The sequence below is a fragment of the Eumetopias jubatus genome, unplaced genomic scaffold (assembly GCF_037043125.1).
Source record: "Eumetopias jubatus isolate StellerSeaLion01/CBP00866 unplaced genomic scaffold, mEumJub1_p1.0 scaffold_4, whole genome shotgun sequence".
Taxonomy (NCBI): Eukaryota; Metazoa; Chordata; class Mammalia; order Carnivora; family Otariidae; genus Eumetopias; species Eumetopias jubatus.
In genome coordinates this window covers 186,885,988-186,910,954 of record NW_028274810.1, presented here as the reverse complement: position 1 = coordinate 186,910,954, position 24,967 = coordinate 186,885,988, and positions in this window count along the sequence as shown.

Here is a 24,967-nt window from a genome sequence, read left to right as displayed (position 1 = left end):
TTACCAGAGACCTCCTTCTACTCACCTATTGGAGAATACAAAAAATCCTCCAAGCTTCAGCTGTTCTTCTCAAAGGAGCCTGCTGCACTCTCCAGAGAGCTCCTGTTAGCTATGAGTATTCCTTTTTTCTGTTCTTTCATATCCACCAGAGGTTTCTTTGTTTCTCTCTTTTTCCTTCCGCACAGATAATAGTGCCAGGACAGATTATAACTGTTCTTGTGTTTTTTTCTCCACCACCAAACAGTTTGGGGTGTGTGAGACTACCTCATCTCTTTTTGTGTTGTCATTGTTGTAGATTTTATTTGTTTATTAATATATTAATATGTTATTATTAATGTGTGTGTGTCAGTCACTCTGTCTTAAGGAGAATTTAAGAAGATCAGAAATTTACATTGACACCACCTCTGTCTTCTTTCTATTTTCTTTAAGATTTATAATATTCCAAGTTCTACATTTTAAGCTGGATAGACTACACTAGTGTTAACTTCATTTTTCTTCAATGTCTCACGTTATACTTATTCATTCATGCATACTAAATGCCTAGTAAAATAAAAGTTGCTATCATTTCATAATTGTCTGTAGATATTAGATATATTTTAGCAATGGACTATTAAAGTTATAAATGCCATTTAGATTTTTTTAGTCTTGCTAATTTCTTGCTTTCATTTTCTTAGAAAACGTATGCCAGAGCTACAGAATTACAGACATAGTGGTGTGTTTTCTAAAAGATGCATTTATTCATAAACCACGTTTTGTCCATTATAACTAGGAAGCAGTAGTTTTGATTTGCACATCAAAGATGACGTGAAACAGCTTTCACAAAAGAAAACAAATATATCTTCATGAATTCTTGACATTTATAGTCATCTGGAAAGAACTAATAAAAAATATTTTTCTAAAGTTGTCTGATGGTGTTAATGGCCCTTTACTGAGTTTAATCAAGCTTAAAGTTCAAGAGGCAAACCAGTGTTTTTGGCTATTCTTATATATTTTAAGGGCACCTAGACTTAAATTTCTTTTAAAACCTGTCTATCATTTCCCAAACCAAAATTTCATGATTAGAAGTGAGCAGTGTATTTACTCTTCTCTCTCTTTTAACTTTTAAATATTAGGCTATGCCTTTTAATCTTTTAAAGATTAAAAAAAGTATTATTATTCCAAGGAAAACAGGTCCAGTGGTTTTGATTCTTGCCCCCCACATTGTTTGATGCCATACTACTGCTGAGCAAACAGATGGATTTAGAAGCAGATCTTATTTCACTGCATTCAAATTTCAATGGGATGAGTGGGAAATTTGACAAGAAACCTATTTCATTCATTTAAAACAGATTGATTAATTCTGTATTAGGTGAGAAGTTTTGAAAATCTACAAAAATGACAGGTGTCAGAGTTGTCTGAGTTGCTGGCTTAAAGGTACCATTTTTTCAAAGATAGCTGATGTAAACACCTGAAAGAGGAAGTAAAGATGTAAGGCGATGTCTACTTCATTTCTCTCTCATCATTGCTCTTCCAAAATGTCCTAACTCATTAGGGGAAAATCATTTTTATATTTAAGATGATAGTAAAATGTTTTTCATTTCAATACCTTGCATATTTAAATTCCCTATCCACAAACCCCATTGGCCAGTAAGCAAGAAATATTGAGTTGAGACAATTTGCTGGATAGCATATTTTTTCTTACTTCTGTCATATTGATATTAAAAGTGAAAACTCAGGCTCTACATATGTGAAAATAGATGAGCAATTGTCCATTTTATTTAATATATATTAATTAAACTTCATTGTCTTTATGTGCATATCCATTGGCAAATGCATTAATCTAAAAGATAAAGATATACTTAAACTTGTAGTTCCAAATGAATGTTATCCTTCAAATTGGTCACCTTGGAAAGGAGTTTACATATTACAGTGATACCATAATTGCTCAAGATACCTGTTCTGTTTTGTTTTTTGAACTTGTTACCCAGCTTGTTCAATTTCAAAAGATAAAAATTTGACATGACCAAAGAGGAGTTGCAGAAATGCATTCTAAAAGTAGTTCTAAGGGGCGCCTGGGTGGCTCAGTCGTTAAGCGTCTGCCTTCAGCTGAGGTCATGATCCCAGAGTCCTGGAATCGAGCCCTGCATTGGGCTGCTTGCTTGGTGGGAAGCCTGCTTCTCTTTCTCCACTCGCTCTGCTTGTTCTCTGTCTCCACTGTGTCTCTCTCTCTCTGTCAAATAAATAAATGAAATCTTTAAAAAAAAATAAAAAAAAGTAGTTCTAAGAGTAGGATTAAAAAGTCTTGAAGAAAAATAGCAATTGTATTTAAGTACTATCTGAAATTGAGTGTATAAAACTTATACTGGTTAAATAATTTGTTTATTTAAATAAAGGTATGAATATGACTCTAAAAATATGTCTACCCAAATATAAAGAGTATATGTATATGTTGTATATTTCATCAATATATAGTTGCATGATAGAATGCCATAGCTAACAAGGGTCTTTTAATCTGTATCAATTCTCAGTTGCTGCTGTCTTTAAACAAATGTCCAGAAAGTTTTATTTCCAGATTTCACAGTTACTTAAGGCCAGAGCTAAAAGTATGTCCTAACTTCTGATTCATTGTTTATTCACTGAGGCATGCTTTTAAAAAATATTATGAACTTTCATATGAACTCAAAATTATGCTTCTAACTTTTATTTGTGAAAATGTATTTCTTTGATTTTGTAACTGATAACTGAGGTTGTGTTCCATCTCTGTATTCTCCCCCACCCTATTCATCTAACATGGCCAAGGGGTCTGTCTGTAGCCAGCCTGAGTAATTGCATACTTCAGCATTTATATCAGGGACTGTAGGACCCCTAAGGTGAGCCACTTGACTAAAGGGTATGCTCCATTGTGAATGTAGATCCAAAGTGTTTTTATAATCACATTTTGATGTGGTTTGTGTTTATATGTGACATTTGATTGAAAGAAAAATTAACCTTTTATTAGCATGAGGGCTTGAAATAGTTACACCAAAAGTAGGTTATGTGTCTAGAGTTACAAATAACCTTTTATACATAAATGTCTTATTCTTAAAATATATCTTTTTCATTTGTATAATGTGACAAGAAATACAAATAATTTGATCCACGGGCCTTGAAATTTTAGAAATACATTTCACAATTTTAAACTATTATCACCTACAACTGGGTCAATTCTCTCTCTCTCCATACACACACACACACACACACACACACACACAATGAGCCCTCCAAATAACACATTTAAAAAATAGATAGGAATTAGAAAAATGCATAGTTTAAGATTATTCTCAAAAATATTCTATAGAAAATGCATGATAATACACGTTCCCAAGAGTGATGTGAAGTAAGTTATCAAGGTAACCAAACAGTAGTATTTGTAGTTGATTTATCTAGTTCAATTATTTGAGATTTATGTATTATCTGATCTCCTCTGATCACCATGGAGTCTTAATTATCCACATAAATGGAGAGGACTGGAAGAATAGATGCTCCTTAATATCAATAAGTGAATGTAATGCATATATGATTTGGAAATGTATTTTATAACTGTGTATGTAGAATATTTTTTCTGTCTTTATTTTTTTTCCTCTCTTTAAAATAGACAATAATATAACTGTATGACAGTGGATAATTTACTCACCTACTCTGGGATTCACTCTGGTCTTCAATGTTCTTATCTTCAAAGTGTGAAAGTTTAATTAAGTAATAAATCCAAAGTTATTAGTGAGAATAAATGTATCATTTAAGTGGTATTATAAAAACTTAAACCAACAAATACTTTTTAGCTCCTACCCACATTTACTCCCTAGACCTGTTTCCAAAAAAGGAAATGTTTAGTTATCATCTTAAAGTAATACAAACAGGTGTCCTAGCCCACAGATAGCTTATTTCTCTAATAATCCCAAATTCTTTCTTTTTACTTCTAAACATAAGGCAGATATAATAATATGAAAAATATAAACTTTTGGTAAAAAATGTCTAAAGCTTGGAATAAATCATAACATTGTTTTAAGTCTATAAAAGATTTCAAAAATAAGTAAGGTGAGTGTTACCATAAAATTAGAAATTAGAGCTGTAACTAAAGCCAGTGCTTCCACTGTCTCAAGGAAAGAAGAGGACATGGATACAGAAGGGGTCTGCTCTTTGCCAACCAAAGCTTTGGATTAAAAAAAATATACTATGATAATGGGAAATTTTAAGTATATACAAAAATATAGAAAATAGTATAATAAACAACCACATCCCCATCACCAAACCTCTATATAGCAAAACATGTTATATCTTTACCTCTTCTCAACTCCCAAAACTCCTTGGTTTGTAACAAAAAACAGATGACATACAATTTCATCTGTAAAATTTTTCTCAAGGTGCCTTAGTGAAGGAGTAGACATGAAAAACCACATACAGCAAAGGGAAGATATCCAGGCAGTTTGTTTATTACACTTGGTCTGTGGGTAAAAATCATCTACTCTAATATTCACAGCTATACATCTACCATTAGATAGTCTTGGGATTTAAATTTACAAATTCTGTATGATCTGTGAACATGCAGTAAGCAAAATTAACATCTAAAATCATTTGCACACTGAAAATATTGCCAGAAGGATCCATCTTTGATGGAGGATACACAAGATTCCTGTAAGTCATCCACCAGAACATGAGTTCACAATCCAAATTGCAAACACACAAGGAAGCTTCCAATATTAGTGTAGGGAATGTCAGAAAGTACAGCAAGCAAGATGATGTAACCACAAGGTTTTTACATAACTTTAACAGATGCAGAGTATAAAATCAATATATATAAAATGATTAAATATTTAAAAATATAATTAGTTACTGTCAAACAATATACCAGTAAGACTTATAATAGAAATAAGTAGAAATTTAAAAAATATATATATAATATAAAAATACATATATATATTATACCATGAAAATTAAAACCTCAATATATGTGGTAAATAACATAAAATACAGTTGTTGCAATATAGGAGGTAATTAGAAAGTTGAAATATAAAAGATGGAAAATGTGACAGAGGGGTGAAGAGAGAAATAATTATGTAAAAATATGCCCAACATATTCCATATAAGGATTCCAAAGAAAAAAATACAGAGAAAACAGAGAAGATATTTATTTGAAGGTATGGGTATAGTTGGAGCTTTAAGAGATTCCCAAATAAATGACAGTATTCTTTTAAATCTGGCCCTAAACAATTTTACAATATAATTATGTAAGTAAAATATCACCTTTACTATTTATAGAGAATATTTTGAATAATGTACCTTAGTATGAGAAACAAACTGCAGTCCCCAGGAGAATTTCTTCTTTGCAGGGCAACCTCAGTTTAGGTCTTAAAGCCTTTTTTTTTTTTAAGATTTTATTTATTTGAGAGAAAGAGAGAGAGAAACCGCGTGGGAGGGGAAAGGGTCTGAGGGAGAAGCAGGCTCCCCGCCGAGCCAGGAGCTCGATGTGGGACTCGAACCCAGGACTCCAGTATCATGACCTGAGCCGAAGGCAGTCACTTAACCAACTGAGCCACCCAGGCGCCCTCTCAAGGAGTAGCAGCCATTTATTTTTCATTTACTTGCTCAGAATATATTTTACCTTTTTATAGTATAATCCATATATTTATCTTGCATTTTTAATTTTTCTGTATTTTTAGCACTTATCCCTTTATTTCATCATTAATTGAAAAATGAAATTTATTACATGACAGCTTGCCATCTTTTATTTATTTCCTTTTCTTAATTTGTTCTCTGGTTTCATTCATTACATTACTTCTTTGGTCATAATAATTGTACTTTCTTCACACTGTGCATTTTCATTATTTTACTGAACTTTTCTTTCTTTTTTTTATGAAGATTTATCCATTCATTTTAGAGAGAGAGTGTGTGTGCATGCATTGGGGGAGGAGCAGAGGGGGAGGGAGCAGGACAAGCAGACTCCACACGGAGTGCTGAACATGGAGCTTGATCCCAGGACCCTGAGATCATGACCTGAGCTGAAAACAAGAGGTGGATGCTCAACCTGCTCTGCCACCCAGACACCCCTGACCTTTTTCAGTTATGGTCTTTGAATCTTAAAAATATCACTTCTGTACTTTTATTCATGTGTGTGTGTGTTAGGTTTATTAATGGATCTAAATACTAAACAAAAATTTCAGGGATTTTCTGAATATTGCAGTATACCTAGTTAATCATTGACTAATAGAAATAAATACATTTGACCAAATGATGCTGTGTAATGTTCAAATTCAGATCTGCATAGATTCAGCCTTCCATAAGACATTTTGGTTATGCATCCTCATTTCCAATTCTCTATACCATTAATGGTATAGAAATCACAAATTTATTTTGGTATATACTGAAATCTAAGCTGCAATAAAATGTCAGAAATGATGCTCTCAATTTTCAAAATTGTTTTCTAAACTGACATAATAAATGCTTTTCGTATGTGTGTTGATCAGTATGGATTCCAGCAACTACATTAGTAAGATGCCATTATAAATGCCAATTTAGTTAGAATGTGATAGAAAGGTTACTTAGAAAAATCTTGTATTCTCCACCAAAATATGTAAAATGCATACCAAAATCAATTTTATTTATCTATAGTCTAGTTTTAGGTATTTAAATTGTATAGTTTCTTAATTGATATATACCCTATAGCAGATAGCCTGGATTGCAACTGGTTTTGATTATGTAAATTGCCATTTCTTTCAAAATTTTATGTTAAATGATAGCATTTTCAAGATAAAAAGGCAAAAGGTAAATGAAAATATAAAACCTACCTTTTAACTTCAGCTGCAATTTCCTAGTTTGAATCTGTACATCCACTGTTACATTAATTGACTTATATGAATTTTTCGCTTAAGGAAATATTTTGTTTGTTGGTTACCAGGTATTTCTGTAGGTGGAGGAATTATGTCATATAAGACAATGGAATTAAATTGTTAACGTGCACATTCTGAATTTATTTTATGTTGTCAAAATTATGGAGAACAAGGCTGGAAGGAAATTTTAAAAATGCATCTTTAGTTTACAGTTGCTTTAAAAACCCTTTTATTATGGAAAACAAATAAAGAATAGTATAGTGAAATAACAGTGCTCAATATCTTCTTTCATTTCCCCTCATATCATTTTCTTTAAACATATTTAAAAATAAATCTGCACTTCCTCTCATTCCCATCTTAAATAATCCTGTATGCATACTTAAAATACAAAAATTTTCTTTTTCTGCATAACCAGCTGCCATTATCATGAATTAAAAAAATATATCAATAAAACTTTTATCAGTATTTAATAAACAACCAATTTTCAGATTTTTTTATTATCTCCATGCTATCTTTTCCACTTCGGTTTCTCCAATTTAACCCAAACAAGCTTTTCACATTGTTAAGGAATCTCATTGGCAACTGGATTATCTTTACCTTTAGGCCTCTTTTATGGACAGCTATTTATTAAACACAAGGTGAGCATTCCAATTCAAATTCGATTAGTGTGTTTTTACCTAATTTTTTTTTTTTTAGTTTACACTTGAACCTTTTTTCTCTTATAATGACATAAACATCTTTGTCCTTTTTCTCTGGATTCATTGGAAATTTTCCTTTTTATCACTCATTTTGACCAATGCCATTTGATTATGACATGCTTTGGTGTACTTTATCTTGTGTTTCTTGTGCCTAGGCTTTGTTGAAGTTCTTGGATCTGTGTGTTTCTAGTTTTTATCAAATTGAAAAATTTCCAGCCATTGTTTCTTCAAATATTTTTTCTGTTCCTTTTCTAATCTAGACATTCTAATTACATTTGTAGTTGGCTAATTATGATGGTTTGTTCATTTTTTGGAAAATGTTTATTCTCTCACTGTTTTGTATGCCTTCAAGTTCACAATTTTTTTCTTTGTAATGTTTAAATTTCTATCAGTCTTATTCAGTGTTTTGTTTTTTTTTTGTCAGATATTGTACTTTTCATTTCTGGAAGTTGAATTTGGGACTTATTTTCATATCTCCCATTTCTCTACTTACCACTTTGAATATGTGGAATCTAGTTATAATTATTGTTTTAATGTCCTTATCTTAATTCTAACATGTGTCATTTCTAAGTCAGTTTTGATTGATTTCTTATCTTCTTAATATGTGTTGAATTGTCTCATTTCTTTGGATGCCTAGTAATTTTTTATTGGCTATCAGGCATGAATTTTACTTCACTGTGTACTAGCTGTGTTCTATATTCCTATAAATATTACTAAGCTCTATTCTGGAATGTAATTATTTAGAAGGAGTTTGATCCTTTGGAATTTTGCATTCACGTTTTTTAGGCTGAACGAGGTTTGTTTAGGTTGGACTAGAACACTATTCAGACTAGGGCTAATTATACCTCATTGTTGAGTCATGCCCCTTCCAAGTAATTTACCCAGTGCTCATGTAGTATGGATGAGGGGAGAGGCACTATTCTTGGCCAGTGTGAGGATGGAGTCCTATTTCACCTAACCTTTTTAGGTGTTTTTTTCTCCTGGTCTTGAGTAATTTCTTCATATACATATGCCGCTCCTGTGGTGTGGCCTAGAAATTCTCTCAGGCAGTCACCTGGGGCAATCATAGGGGTCACTTCATTTTTTTCCCATTACTATAGATCACTGACTTTATTACCTGATGTCTATTATTTTGAAAACCATTGTTTCATCTTTATTTTTTACTGTGTAATGCAGGAGGGTAAATACTGTCTGTTACCCTGTCTTGGCCAGGAGCCTAAATCATGATTAGTCTGAATAGCCAATTTTTATCTCGTATTATGATTAGTACAATGATATGACAACTCTAATGTAAATCAGTTATATTTATTACACCATAGCTTAACTTAAGGTCATGTAATTGTTATGCAAAAGAGAGAATCAATGCAAGGATAATTAAACAATAAAATCTATATAACTTAATCACCTTCAGTTTCAGAAGATGATGTAAGGGGAAAACTAAAAAATGGATATCAACGTTACTGGAGTGTCAGAAAAAGATGATTTTGAGAGCCTTGTTAGGCATGTCTCACATCAAGTGAGAAAGCATCATCCATTTGAAGAAACACATTGTGTGGGTGAAGATGGAGATCTGAATCACATGAAGGAGTTTGAAACACATTACTATTTCCTGAAAGTGTCTTATAATTTCTAAATCATGCTTTGCCTTATACTGTTCTACCAATCTGGAATGATCTATGTCACCTGCCACTTTATTAATTAAGATTAGAGCAGAGATCAATGAATTAGAAACTAGAAATACGGTAGAGCAGACCATTGAAACTAGAAGCTGGTTCTTTGAAAAAATTAATAGGACCAATAAGCCACTGGTCAGACTTATCCAAAAGAAAAGAGAAAGGACCCAAATTAATAAAATTATGAATGAAAGGGGAGAGATCACAACTAACATCAAGGAAACAGAAAAAATTATTAGAAATTATTATCAACAACTGCCAATATGCTAATAATTTAAGCAACCTGGAAGAAATGGATGCCTTCCTGGAAACCTATAAACTGCCAAGACTGAAACAGGAAGAAATTGACAACCTGAATAGACCAATAACCAGTAATGAGATTGAAGCAGTGATCAAAAACCTCCCAGAAAAAGAAGAGTCCAGGGCCTAATGGATTCCCTGGGGAATTCTACCAAACATTCAAAGAAGAAATAATACCTATTCTCCTGAAGCTGTTTGAAAAAATAGGAACAGAAGGAAAACTTCCAAACTCATTCTATGAGGCCAGCATTACCTTGATCCCAAAACGAGGAAAAGACCCCATCAAAAAGGAGAATTACAGACTGATTTTCCTGATGACTCTAGAAGCCAAAATTCTTAAGATCCTAGCTAATAGGCTCCAAAAGCACATTAAAAGGATTATCCATCACAACCAGGTGGGATTTATCCCTGGGATGCAAGAGTGGTTCGACATTCATGAATCAATCAATGTGATAGAATGCATAAATAAGAGAAGAGAAAAGAACCACATGGTCCTCTCAATTGATGCAGAAAAAGCAATTGACAAAATACAGGATTGTTTCCTGATTAAAACTCTTCAGAGTGTAGGGATAGAAGGAACATTCATCAATTTCATAAAAACCATCTATGAAAAGCCCACAGTGGATATCATTCTCAATGGGGAAAAGCTGAGAGTGTTTCACTTAAGATCAGGAACACAACAAGGATGCCCATTCCTGCCACTATTGTTCAACATAGTACTATAAGTCCTAGCAACAACAATCAGACAATAAATAGAAATAAAATGTATTCAAATTGGCAAAGAAGAAGTCAAACTCTCTCTTCACAGATTACATGATACTTTATGTGGAAAACCCAAAAGACACCACCCCCAAATTACTAGAACTCATAGAGCAATTCAGTAATATGGGAGGATAAAAAATCAATGCACAGAAATCAGTTGCTTTCCTATACACTAACAATGTAACTGTAGAAAAAGAAATTAAGGAATCGATTCCATTTACAGTAGCACCAAAATCCTTAAAATACCTCTGAATAAGCCTAACCAAAGAAGTAAAGGATATATACTCTAGAAACTACAGAACACTTATGAAGGAAATTGAAGAAGACACAAAAAGATGGAAAAATATTCCATGCTCATGGATCGGAAGAATTGACATTGTTAAAATGTGTATGCTTCCCAGAGGAATCCATTCTTTCAAAGCCATCCTGATTAAAATACCAATGGCAATTTGCAAAGTGCTGGAACAAAAATCCTAAAATTTGTATGGAACCAGAAAAGACCCTGAGTCACCAAGGAAATGCTGAAAAAGGAAAACAAAGCTGGGGGCATCACATTACCTGATTTCAAGCTATATTACAAAGCTGTGACCACCAGGATAACATGGTACTGGCACAAAAACAAACACATAGACCACTTTAACAGAATAGAGAGCCCAGATATGGACCCTCAACTCTATAATCAACTAATCTTTGACAAAGCAGGAAAAAATATACAATGGGATAAGGACAGTCTCTTCAATAAATGGTGCTGGGAAAATTGGGCAGCTATATACAGAAGAATGAAACTCGACCATTCTCTTACACCATACACAAGGATAAACTCTAAATGGATGAAAGACCTCAATGGGGAATAAGAATCCATCAAAATCCTAGAGGAGAACATAGGCAGTAGCCTTTTCGGCATCAGCCACAGCAACTTCTTTCAAAACATGTCTCCAAAGGCAAGGGAAACAAAAGTGAAAATGAACATTTGGGATTTCGTCAAGATAGAAAGCTTCTGCACAGCAAAGGAATTAGTCAGCAAAACAAAGAGACAACCCACGGAATGCGAGAAGATATTTGCAAATGACACTACAGATAAAGGACTGGTATCCAAGATCTATAAAAAACTTCTCAAACTCAACACTCAAAAAACATATAATCAAGTAAAAAAAAAAATGGGCTGAAGACATGAACAGACACTTCTCCAAAGAAGACATACAAATAGCTAACAGACACATGAAAAAATGTTCATCATCATTAGCCATCAGAGAAATTCAAATCAAAACCTCACTGAGATATCACCTTACACCAGTTAGAATGGCAAAAATTGACAAGGCAAGAAACAACAAGTGTTGGAGAGGTTGTGGAGAAAGGGGAACCCTCTTACACTGTGGGTGGGGATGCAAGTTGGTACAGCTACTTTGGAAAACAGCATGGAGATTCCTTAAAAAGTTAAAAATAGAGCTACCCTATGACCCAGCAATGCATTACTGGGTATTTACCCCAAAGATAACAGATGTAGTGAAAAGTAGGGTCATATGCACCCCAATGTTCAAAGCAGCAATGTCTGCAATAGCCAAACTGTGGAAGGAGCTGAGACACCCTTCAACAGATGAATGGATAAAGAAGATGTGGTCCATATATACAATGGAATATTACCCAGCCATCAGAAAGGATGAATACCCAACATGTGAATCAACATGGATGGAGCTACAGGAGATTATGCTAAGTGAAATAAGTCAAGCAGAGAAAGACAATTATCATATGCTTTCAATTATCTGTGGAACATAAGGAATAGCATGGAGGACATTAGGAGAAAGAAGGGGAAAAAATGAAAGGGGAGAAATCAGAGGGGGAGATGAACAATGAGAGACTATGGGCTCCGGGAATGAAACTGAGGGTTTTAGAGGGAGGGGGGTTGGGGGATGGGTGAGTCCGGTGATGGGTATTAAGGAGAGCACATATTGCATGGAGCATGGGGTATTATATGCAAACAGTGATTCATGGAACACTACATCAAAAACTAATGATGTAATGTATGGTGACTAACATAACATAATAAAAAAATATTAAAAAAAACACCTAATGATTCAAAGTTTAAAAAAAGAAAATTTTTTTGCAGTGTATTTTTATTATTGCATTAGAATATACAGTTTGATGCAGATAAGAACAATGTACTACTTACAACTTACTATTCCTCCTCATAATCCAAGCTCTGAAATATTAAACTTCTCAGTAAATATTTGTTAAAATTGAAAAATTGATAAATGACCAAATAAAGTGAGTTAGATGATCATTTTTTTCTTCTTTAAATTTTTTTATTGTTATGTTAATCACCATATATTACATCATTAGTTTGTGATATAGTGTTCCATGATTCATTGTTTGTGCATAACACCCAGTGCTCCGTGCAGAACGTGCCCTCCTTAATACCCATCACCAGGCTAACTCATCCCTCCACCCTGCTCCCCTCTAGAACCCTCAGTTTGTTTTTCAGAGTCCATCCTCTCTCATGGTTCATCACCCCCTCTGATTTACCCCCCTTCATTCTTCCCCTCCTGCTATCTTCTTTTTTTTTCTTAAAATATATCGCATTATTTGTTTCAGAAGTACATTTCTGTGATTCAGCTGTCTTACACAATTCACAAGCCTTACCATGGCACATACTCTCCCGAATGTCTATCACCCAGCCACCCCATCGCTCTCACCCCACCCCCACTCCAGCAACCCTCAGTTTGTTTCCTGAGATTAAGAATTCCTCATATCAATGAGGTCGTATGATACATGTCTTTCTCTGATCGACTTATTTCACTCAGCACAACACCCTCCAGTTCCATCCACGTCGTTGCAAATGGCAAGATCTCATTCCTTTTGATGGCTGCATAATATTCCATTGTGTATATATATATATATATATATATATATATATATATATATATACCACAACTCCTTTAGCCATTCATCTGTTGATGGGCATCTTGGCTCTTTTCAGTTTGGCTATTGTGGACATTGCTGCTATAAACATCGGGGTGCATGTACCCCTTCGGATCCCTACATTTGTATCTTTGGGGTAAATACCCAGTAGTGCAATTGCTGGATTGTAGGGTAGCTCTATTTTCAACTTTTTGAGGAACCTCCATACTGTTTTCCAGAGTGGTTGCAGAAGCTTGCATTCCCACCAACAGTGTAGGAGGCTTCCCCTTTCTCTGCATCCCCGCCAACATCTGTCGTTCCCTGACTTGTTAATTTTAGCCATTCTGACTGGTGTAAGGTGATATCTCATTGAGGTTTTGATTTGGATTTCCCTGATGCCAAGCGATGTTGAGCAGTTTTTCAAGTGTCTGTTGGCCATTGGGACGTCTTCTTTGGAAAAATGTCTGTTCATGTCTTCTGCCCATTTCTTGATTGGATTATTTGTTCTTTGGGTGTTGAGTTTGATAAGTTCTTTATAGATTTTGGATACTAGTCCTTTATCTGATATGTCATTTGCAAATATCTTCTCCCATTCTGTCAATTGTCTTTTGGTTTTCTTGAATATTTCTTCAAGATAAGCAAAAGCAAAAGCTTTTTATCTTGATGAAGTCCCAATAGTTCATTTTTGCCTTTGCTTCCCTTGCCTTTGGTGATGTTTCTAGGAAGAAGTTTGTGCAGCTGAGATCGAAGAAGTTGCTGCCTGTGTTCTCCTTTAGGATTTTGATGGACTCCTGTCTCACATTTAGGTCTTTCAACTACTTGGAGTCTATTTTTGTGTGTGGTGTAAGGAAATTGTCCAGTTTCATTCTACTGCATGTGACTGTCCAATTTTCCCAACACTATTTGTTGAAGAGACTGTCTTTCACCCATGGGACATTCTTTCCTGCTTTGTCGAAGATTAGTTGACCATAGAGTTGAGGGTCCATTTCTGCGCTCTCTATTCTGTTCCATTGATCTATGTGTCTGTTTTTCTGCCAGTACCATACTGCCTTGATGATGACAGCTTTGTAATAGAGCTGGAAGTCTGGAATTGTGATGCTGCAAGCTTTGCTTTTCTTTTTAAACATTTCCTTGATGATTCTGGGTCTTTTCTGGTTCCATACAAATTTTAGGATTATTTGTTCCATTTCTTTGAAAAAAGTGGATGGTATTTTGATGGGGATTGCATTAATGTGTAGATTGCTCTAGGTAGCATTGACATCTTCACAATATTTGTTCTTCCAATCCATGAGCATGGAAAGTTTTTCCATTTCTATGTGTCTTCCTCAGTTTCTTTCATGAGTATTTTAGTTTTCTGAGTACAGATCTTTGCCTCTTTGGTTAGATTTATTCCTAGGTATCTTATGTTTTTCGGTGCAATTGTAAATGGGATTGACTCCTTAATTCCTCTCTCTTCTGTCTTGTTGTTGGTGTATAGGAATGCCACTGATTTCTGTGCATTGATTTTATATCCTGCCACTGTACTGAATTCCTGTATAAGTTCTAGCAGTTTTGGGGTGGAGTCTGTTGGGTTTTCCACAGAGTGTATCATATCATCTGCAAGAAGTGAGAGCTTGCCTTCTTTGCCAATTCAGATGCCTTCTATTTCTTTTTGATGTCTGATTGCTGTGGCTAGGACTTCTAGTACTATGTTGAATAGCAGTGGTGATAGTGGACATCCCTGCCGCGTTCCTCTCTTTAGGGGGAAAGCTCTCATTTTTTCCCCATTTAGAATGATATTCGCTGTAAGTTTTTTGTAGATGGTTTTTATGATATTGAGGTATGCACCCTCTATCCCTATACTCTGAAGACTTTTGATGAAGAAGGAATGCTGTACTTTGTCAAATGCTTTTTCTGCAACTGTTGAGAGGATCATCTGATTCTTGTTCTTTCTTTTGTTAATGTATTGTATCACATTGATTGAATTGCGGATGTTGAACCAACCTTGCAGCCCAGGGATAAATCCCACTTGGTCGTGGTGAAGAATCATTTTAATGTACTGTTAGATCCTATTGGTTAGTATTTTGGTGAGAATTTTTGCATCCATGTTCAGCAAGGATATTGGTCTGTAATTCTCCCTTTTGATGGGGTCTTTGTCTGGTATGGGGATCAAGGTAATGGTGGCCTCATAACACAAGTTTGGAAGTTTTCCTTCCATTTCTATTTTTTGGAACAGTTTCAGAAGAATAGGTCTTAATTCCTCTTTATATGTTTGGTAGATTTCCACTGGGAAGCCATCTGGCCCTGGGCTTTTGTTTATTGGGAGATTTTTGATGACTGCTTCAATTTCCTTAGTGGTTATAGGTCTGTTCAGGTTTTCTATTTCTTCCTGGTTCAGTTTTGGTAGTTGATACGTCTCTAGGAATGCATCCATTTCTTCCAGGTTATCTAATTTGCTGGCATACAATTGCTCATATGTTCTTCTAGTTGTTTGTATTTCTTTGGTGTTGGTTGTGATCTCTCCTCTTTCATTCATGATTTTGTTGATTTGGGTCATTTCTCTTTTCTTTTTGATGAGTCTGGCCAGGGGTTTATCAATCTTGTTAATTCTTTCAAAGAACCAACTCCTAGTTTTGTTGATCTGTTCTACTGTTCTTTTGGTTTCTATTTCATTGATTTCTGCTCTGATCTTTATTATTTCTCTTCTCCTGCTGGGTTTAGGCTTTATTTGCTCTTTTTTCTCTAGCTCCTGTAGGTGTAGGGTTAGGTTGTATATTTGAGTTCTTTTTTATTTCTTGAGAAAGGCTTGTATTGCTATATACGTTGCTCTTAGGACTGCCTTTGCTGCATCCCAAGGATTTTGAGCAGTTGTGTTTTCATTTTCATTGGTTTCCATGACTTTTTCTAATTCTTCTTTAATTTCCTGGTTGACCCATTCATTTCTTAGTAGGATGCTCTTTAGCCTCCATGTATATGAGTTCTTTCTGACTTTCCTCTTGTGATTGGGTTCTAGTTTCAAAGCATTGTGGTCTGAAAATATGCAGGGAACAATCCCAATCTTTTGGTACCGGTTGAGTCCTGATATGTGACCTAGGATGTGATCTATTCTGGAGAACGTTCCATGGGCACTAGAGAAGAATGTGTATTTCATTGTTTTGGGATGGAATGTTCTGAATATATCTGTGGAGAACTTTTGGTCCTGTGTGTCATTTAAAGTCTTTATTTCCTTGTTGATCTTTTGCTTAGATGATCTGTCCATTTCAGTCAGGGGAGTGTTAAAGTCCCCCACTATTATTGTCTTGTTGTCAATGTGTTTCTTTGCTTTTGTTATTAATTGCCTTATATAATTTGTTGCTCCCATGTTAGGGACATAGTTATTTACAATTGTTAGATCTTCTTTAAGTATGATATAATGTCCTTTCTCATCTCTTATTACTGTCTTTGTATTAAAATCTAATTTGTCTGATATAAGGATTGCCACCCCAGCTTTCTTTGGTGTCCATTAGCATGGTAAATAGTTTTCCACCCCCTCACTTTCAATCTGGGGGTGTCTTTGGGTCTAAAATGAGTCTCTTGCAGACAGCATATTGATGGGTCTTTGTTTTTTAATCTAATCTGATAGCCTGTGTCTTTTGATTGGGGCCTTTAGCCCATTTACATTCAGGGTAACTATTGAAAGATATGAATTTAGTGCCATTGTATTGCCTGTAAGGCGACTGTTACTGTATATTGTTTATGTTCCTTTCTGGTCTATGCTGCTTTTAGGCTCTCTCTTTGCTTAGAGGACCCTTTTCAATATTTCTTGTAGAGCTGGTTTCGTGTTTGCAAATTCCTTTAGTTTTTGTTTTCCTGGAAGCTTTTGATCTCTACTTCTATTTTCAATAACAGCTTAGCTGGATATAATATTCTTGGCTGCATATTTTTCTTGTTTAGTGCTCTGAATATATCATGCCTGTCCTTTCCGGCCTGCCAGGTCTCTGTGGATAAGTCTGTTGCCAATCTAATGTTTCTATCATTGTAGGTTACATATCTCTTCTCCCGAGCTGCTTTCAGGGTTTTCTCTTTGTCTCTGAGACTCGTAACTTTTACTATTAGATGTCAGGATGTTGACCTATTTTTACTGATTTTGAGAGGGGTTCTTTGTACCTCCTAGATTTTGATGCCTGTTTCCTTCCAAAATTAGGGACATTCTCTGTTATAATTTGCTCCAATATACATTCTGCCCCTCTCTCTCTTTCTTCTTCTTCTGGGATCCCAAGTATTCTAATGTTGTTTTCGTCTTATCGTATCACTTATCTCTTGAATTCTGCCCTCGTGATCCAGTAGTTGTTTATCTCTCTTTTTCTCAGCTACTTTATTTTCCATCATTTGGTCTTCTATATTGCTCATTTTCTCTTCTGCCTCAATTATCCTAGCAGTTAGTGCCCCCATTTTTTATTGCACCTCATTAATAGCCTCTTTGATTTCGACTTCGTTAGATTTTAGTTCTTTTATTTCTCCAGAAAAGGTTTCTCTAATAACTTCCATGCTTTTTTCAAGCCCAGCTAGTATTTTTAAAATCATGATTCTGAACTCTAGGTCCAACATACTAATATCCATATTGAGTAGGTCACTGGCAGACGGTACTACCTCTTGTTCTTTTTGTTGAGGTGATTTTTTCCTTCTTGTCATTTTGTCCAAAGGAGAATAGATGAATGATAGAACAAAATGCTAACAGGGTAACAATGTCCCCAGAAAATATACTCTAAACAAATCAGAAAAGACTTTCCAGAAAGTGGTCGCTTTTCTGTTCAGAGAGTTGCTATTCTTTTCTTTGATCTCCTGTTGAATTCTTAGGTGTTCAGAATGGTTTGATCCCGATCCAACTGAATTCCTGAGACCAGATGAAATCTGGGTCTCCTACTCCTCCACCATCTTGCTCCACCTGAGTTAGATGATCCTTAAAAATAATGAGTTTAAAAAAAATCAAGTTTAATATTAGTTTAATATTCTCTTATGTACATTATTTTTTTTTATTTTTAACATGTGAGATCAAGGGATAGGGCTGCATTGATCACTAAGGGGATTACCAGTTTAGCTTCAATCTGTTACAGATGTGATGTAGACAGTGTGCAATACAGTTCAACTTCATTTCCTTCTTATGTCCTGCTGGAAAAAAAAAATACCCTTGCTTTTCAGGAGCTAATAGGAGATACATTACAAGTTGAGATGAATAGTTATAATATTTTTTCTTACTTCATAAATACCTTAATATCATTCAAACTCTGCATTTTATTGACATTCCCCAGCAATTATATAGTAAATAGTAAAACAAATAAAAAAATAACTGAATCAATTGTCTTTTGTAACATTGTTAGCAAATTGTTTAAGGGTAATAAAAACAGCATTTAAGATATAGAAAACTAATATTGTAGGCAGTGAAAACAATGCAACAGAAAATTATTGAATTTTGGATGGAAAATCAGAAAATTTGGATTGCTTCAGAAAACAAAGCAGAAAACCTGTAGCATTTGACTAAAATGTGGACTAGATGAAATAATGTTAATGTAGTTATACCAAGAATTTTTTCCTCTTGGATACTCACAGAAAAATAGCTAACTTTCATTCAAAACCACCAAAAAAACCCCAGAACAATAATACTAAGCATGCAAAATCATCAAATCTCTGCTCTCTATTCATTCCATGAACATATGTATCACAATTAAGCTAAAAAATTCACAGGTATAAACTGGAAGTATACTGGTGGGAAGCATATTTCTTTCTATCTCTTAATTTTAGTAGAATAAAATAGGACCTGGCAATTCAGAAAAATGAAGATAAATATGGGAAAAATCATTCAAAGGGAACAGTATTACTCAAATGCTATTTCCATTTTCTTTTATTTAAATTACAATTTAAGGGGCGCCTGGGTGGCTCAGTCGGTTAAGCGGCTGCCTTCGGCTCAGGTCATGATCCTGGGGTCCTGGGATCGAGCCCCATGTCGGGCTCCCTGCTCAGCGGAGAGCCTGCTTCTCCCTCTCTGCCTGCCTCACTGCTTACTTGTGCTCTCTCTCTATCTCTCTGTCAAATAAATAAAATAAAATCTTTAAAAAAAATAAATTACAATTTAAATATTCATTTTCAAGGAACCAAATTTTAAAAACATATGTTTTCCTTCATATTTCAGGTATTATAGTTTATTTCATTACATTATTTCATTGTATTTCACATTATATTTAATCTTCCTTTCTCTTAGTCTTGTAACTGCCAGTGATCAATTCAAAAACAATCATTGTCTAGTAGAACAGTACTTAAATCTATATTCTAGTTCTATAAATTACCACCTAATAAATGTACCTTTAAGCACATTTTGAATACTCTCTGAACCTCACTTCTTTCAACTGTTAGATAGAGTTAAGCCAGATGATCTTTAAAATCTGCTAGACTGGAGCTCTGATGTACTTTCTTTAAAACAATGTATTACTTTTGGGACTTTTTCACCTGCATCACACTGCTGACCTATTCACATCATGATAAACATGTGCACATTCACCAAGCCTATAGAATGTGGGAAACATGGTAGAATCTATGATGATGCCAGAACATGATTATTAAGAGCAGAAAATGTAAATTCTGGGCATTGAAAGTTTGGTGCATAGCCCCAGTCTCTGTAATGACTCACCTTGTGACCACGGTCATGTATATTTAATTAAATATAGTCTAAAATTAATTTTGAACTAATTCTGCATGTTTCATTGTACCTAAAAGTAAAGCATGTTTGTGAGAAAGAAAAATCAATGCTTTTGCTCATGTTACTATTAACAAAACCCCATAAAACATAACTAAGAGCAGTGAAAGGTATTGAAATTTTCTTTATGTAACTTAATTCTTGGTCATTATCTTATATAGTAAATCTGTCTAAAAATAGAATTTACAAAGAGATTTTAAATAATTTTACTTTTCTTTTGTATCTGTGTCTTCACAGTATACTTGCCTGCTTAACGCACATCACTTAGCACCCGGGTTGTTATTACTATAGGCCTGTTTGTCTTCGTCACTGGACTTGAGGGCAAAGGACTGTCTCTTTTCACATTTGTTTAGTCTGTACTTGGAACTGTTGCCAGCATGTACCAATACAATCCACAAATATGTGTAAAGAATATTTTAAGGTAATTATATAATTATGCTATTGTGGAATCCACTGGATACCATGCTTAACTGCATAAAGAGCATCAGGCTTTCTGTAACTTGAGAACACATATTGATACAATCCTTGTGGTCTAGATTTTGTTTACCTCCCTGGAGCTCCATCTGTTAAATTTACTTACTCATTTTCCCAGGAGAAAGGAAGATAATGTGTGATTCATTACCCTCCATCACTTCACAGCACAGAACTAATCTCTCAATTACCCATAATACAAATGGCACTGTGTGACTCCCATGGTAATACTCTATATCATTTATCTTGGAAGGATCTAACAGAGAACCAAGAGTTCTGCTGCCAATACTGCTTGGTAAATTTCCTTAAGTAGATCCAAGAAGCTGCCAGTCTTTCTTGTCAGCACGTGAATTGTGTCATCTGTGATAATCTAGATTTATAGAGCCATGAATATCAGTTTTAAAATCCTGAAATTTATGTTTTGTGTATGTGTGAACCACAACAAGTGTATTATAAGAAAATAATACATGCACATTAATCCAACTGGCAGACTCATATTTTAATGCACTTCTTTTTAAAATAACTTCTCAAAGTGCTATTACACACATTTTCTATTCTATCATTCTATCTCCCTTTATAAAGGGGAATAGTCATATGAAAAAGATATCTCTTCTACTATTTGGCTATCTAGTGTTACATCTCATATAGGAAAGGCAAGACAAATGTTTCTTTCCATTTATTTAATAGTTTTCAGAAAACAATTTGGTATTCTTGGTAGAAATACATCCCTGGGACCATTACAGTTTTTAAAATTGTCATAGTAGCTTTATTCACAATAGCTAAGAACTGGAAATAAGTCAAATGCCCACCAATAGAATGGTGAAATGAATTCTGTTGTATCCATGTAGTGGAATATTATATAGCATTCATATGACTTGATTAGCAATAGCACAACAGCATGGTCAAATCTCAAAAATACAATGTTGAGTTAGAAAAGTCAGACAAAAAATACATAGGGTCTATTTCCATTTATGTAAGGTTCTAAGCAAATAAAACTAATCTTTGGTATCAGCAGTTAGATTTGTAGTTACCCCTTGAGGCAGATAATTCTGAGCAGCCTGTGGAGTCTTCTGGCATGTAGGAAACTTTCTGTTTCCTTATCTGAATACTTTGTCCTTCAAACCATTCACCGAAGTCTTCTGTGCTAGAAAGTATGTAAGGTAGAACATAATTGTAAACTGTGGATTAGTTCACATGTTGGTGGCTAGTAACATGAACACACACATGCATTCTTGCAACAGTTATATTTATTGATCTTCAAATTGTCTTTTATGAAGGTCTGTTCAAGTTGCTCCTGTATATGTTTTTACTTTAATTTTTGTACTTAAAATTACTATTTTTAGGGCACCTGGGTGGCTCAGTTGGTTAAGTGACTGCCTTCGGCTCAGGTCATGGTCCTGGAGTCCCAGGATCAAGACCCGCATCAGGTTCCCTGCTCAGCAGGGAGTCTGCTTCTCCCTCTGACCCTCTCCCTCTCATGTGCTCTCTCTCTCTCTCTCATTCTCTCTCTTTCAAATAAATAAATAAATCTTAAAAAAAAGAACCACTCACTTTCTTTAAAAAATTACTCTTTTTATTTTTATTAATTCATGTGTCTTTTTTATACCAGCATGGTAGTTTTTGATTGCTTCCTTGCTGTTTGATATGATATTCCAGACACATCTTGAATATTTTCAACCCCAAACCTGAAATCAACTGTTTCCCAAATAGCGCATCCTTTAAGTAAGAAGTGACATTTTGGAATATCAATTTATAATCTTGGACTACTTATTTCTACTGGATTCTTCACTGTTTCAAAATTATTTCAATTTAAAATATGTATTTTCAATACATAAATCTCAGCATTAATTCATACAATATTTTGACTTCAAACTCAATACTAAGGATTTATATTTAACCTCTTATATTTTATTTACCTCTTCTCCTATGACAAGAATCCTGTTGGTAAGCATTTGGGCTTTTCCCACTTTTTGCTACTGTGGATAATGTTCCCATTACTTCTTTGATAATTGCCATGAATCTTCACTGTCAGAGTATGTAGTCATTATGAAAGTCTCTCCTTTATAAGCCCTTGTAACTGTGTACTTAATGCTCACCAACAGTCCTTATGCAAGGTATCTCTAGTTGTTTCTGTTATCTGAAGTTTTTTATAAAACACATACTCAGAAAGAATTTATTTACTTATTTCATGCTGGTAATTACCTATATACATGATATTTGAAAGTAATTTGATTGAACATAAAATCTTTGGGTTACTTTTGTCTTTCTTTTTATAATTAATTTTATGGAGTAAGAATCAGTTATATAAAGCTCTGTGGGGGCGCCTGGGTGGCTTAGACATTAAGCGTCTGCCTTTGGCTCAGGTCATAGATCCCAGAGTCCTGGGATCCAGCCCCACATCGGGTTCCCTGCTCAGCGGGAAACCTGCTTCTCCCTCTCCCACTCCCCCTGCTTGTGTTCCCTCTCTCGCTGTTTCTCTCTCTCTTTCTGTCAAATAAATAAATAAAAATCTTAAAAAAAATAAAGCTCTGTGTTAGGCTTCATTATTTACTGCCTAAATACATATATATTCTCTTTAAAATTTTTCCCAAGAACATGTTGAATATTTATTGTAGACAGGGTCACAGTCATTGCACAAAATTTTATTTTTCCTCAAAATTTGAATGTTACTTGATTCACAACATTTTCCCAATATTTGGTGATATCGTTCCTTTCCTTACTAGTATCAGCATTGCTCATGTAGTCTGATGCCAATCTTACCATTTGCTTCTCTGTGAGCACTGTCAATTTTTTTTTAAGATTTTATTTATTTGAGAGAGAGTGAGAGAGAGAGCACGCGCACATGAGCCTGATGTGGGGCTCGATCTCAGAGCCTTGGGATTGTGACCCCAGTGGAAGACAGATGCTTAACCCACTGAGCCACCCAGGCACCCCAACTTTTGTTGTTATCATTTCTCTCTATGAAGCTTTTGTAATTTTTCTTAGCCATTTCTGTTCTGAACATTGACTATTACATATCTAGATATTTTATATTTATCTTTCTGTAAATTGATTAGCCCCTTGAATTTTAGTATTTCTATCTATTACAGTGATAAATGCAGCAAATGTATAGTGACCTTTCTGAATTGATTGACCCCATAATTCTAGATTTCTACCTAGCCCTTCTGTATTTATTTGACCTTTTTTATTTGTTTAAATCCATCTACTTTTTTCCCGTGAACTTCACATTTAAAATTTTCATGATTTCTGGATATTTTTTCATGGATATCGTATTCTATTTCACTTCTTAGGGTATATTAGTCAGTTTTAAAAAAAAATCTTTTATTTATTTTTATTTATTTTTTTAAAGATTTTATTTATTTGACAGAGAGAGACAGCGAGAGAGGGAACACAAGCAGGGGAGTGGAAGAGGGAGAAGCAGGCTTCCTGCTGAGCGGGGAGATGGATGTGGAGCTAGATCCCAGGACCCTGGGACCATGACCTGAGTTGAAAGCAGACGCTTAACGACTGAGCCACCCAGGCGCCCCCAAAAGTATTTTTTTTTATTAACTTAGCTTCCTTCTTTTTAAGTTGTAGTTTATAAATTTGTAGACTTTCCTACTTGTTATTATACAACATGTCAACCATGAGAAACAGTACAGGAAATAGTTTCACAGGCCCACTTATTCACTATCATACTAAAAAAATGCCCAGATTTAACTCTCTAAAATGCTGTATCCCTTCCTCCCTCCTGAATCTGGTATTTACAATTCCAAATGCATATTTTTACACATTTAATACTCCTAAGGAAATATTTTAAGTTGTGATAAATTCTCCAAAAGCAAAAGTTTGGCTTGAATCTTTAATCATAGGTAATCCATGGAGCTGCAAGCAGATTGTTCCTAAGACCCACAAGGGCTGGAGAATCTTCTTTATATTTAGCCTGGAAGATTTATGCAGTAGCTTGGAAAGATAGATTATAGTCTATCTTTAGTGTAGAGTCAGTTTAAAAACATATTTTTTTCTCACATGGCAAATTAACCACAATGGCTCTATGCTTTTATTTAGCCTGTTCCTATTTTATCTATGAAAAGAATAAATCTTAAAGATATTTCTCAACACTGAAGTAAATCATATGTTGCATGTTATGCAATTAAATATAAAATTGCCTACATTGTCTGCAGATATTTTTAGAGACATAACTTTTAAAATTAAAAGACTTTAGTTTTTGGAACAGTTTTAAGTTTATGGAAATATTGAAGACAAAGTGCAGTGAGGCACACTTAACTCTGACACCCATGGTTTTCTCTGTTAGTCACATCTTGTATTAGTGTGGCACATTTGTTAACAGTTGATGAACCAATATTACTATTAACTAAAACCCACAGTTTATGTTAGATTCTGTGTTTTCAAGTTCTATGATTTAACAAAAGCATAATGTCATATATCCACCATGACAGGTATCATACAGAGTAAATTCCTTGATCTAAAAATCCTGTGCTCCACCTATTTGTACCTTCACTCCTTGCTCTAAACCGCTGGCAGCCACTTATCTTTTGACCTTCTATATAGTTTGACCTTTACAGAATGTCATATAGTTAGAATTGTACAATGTGTAGCCATTTTATACTGGCTTCTTTC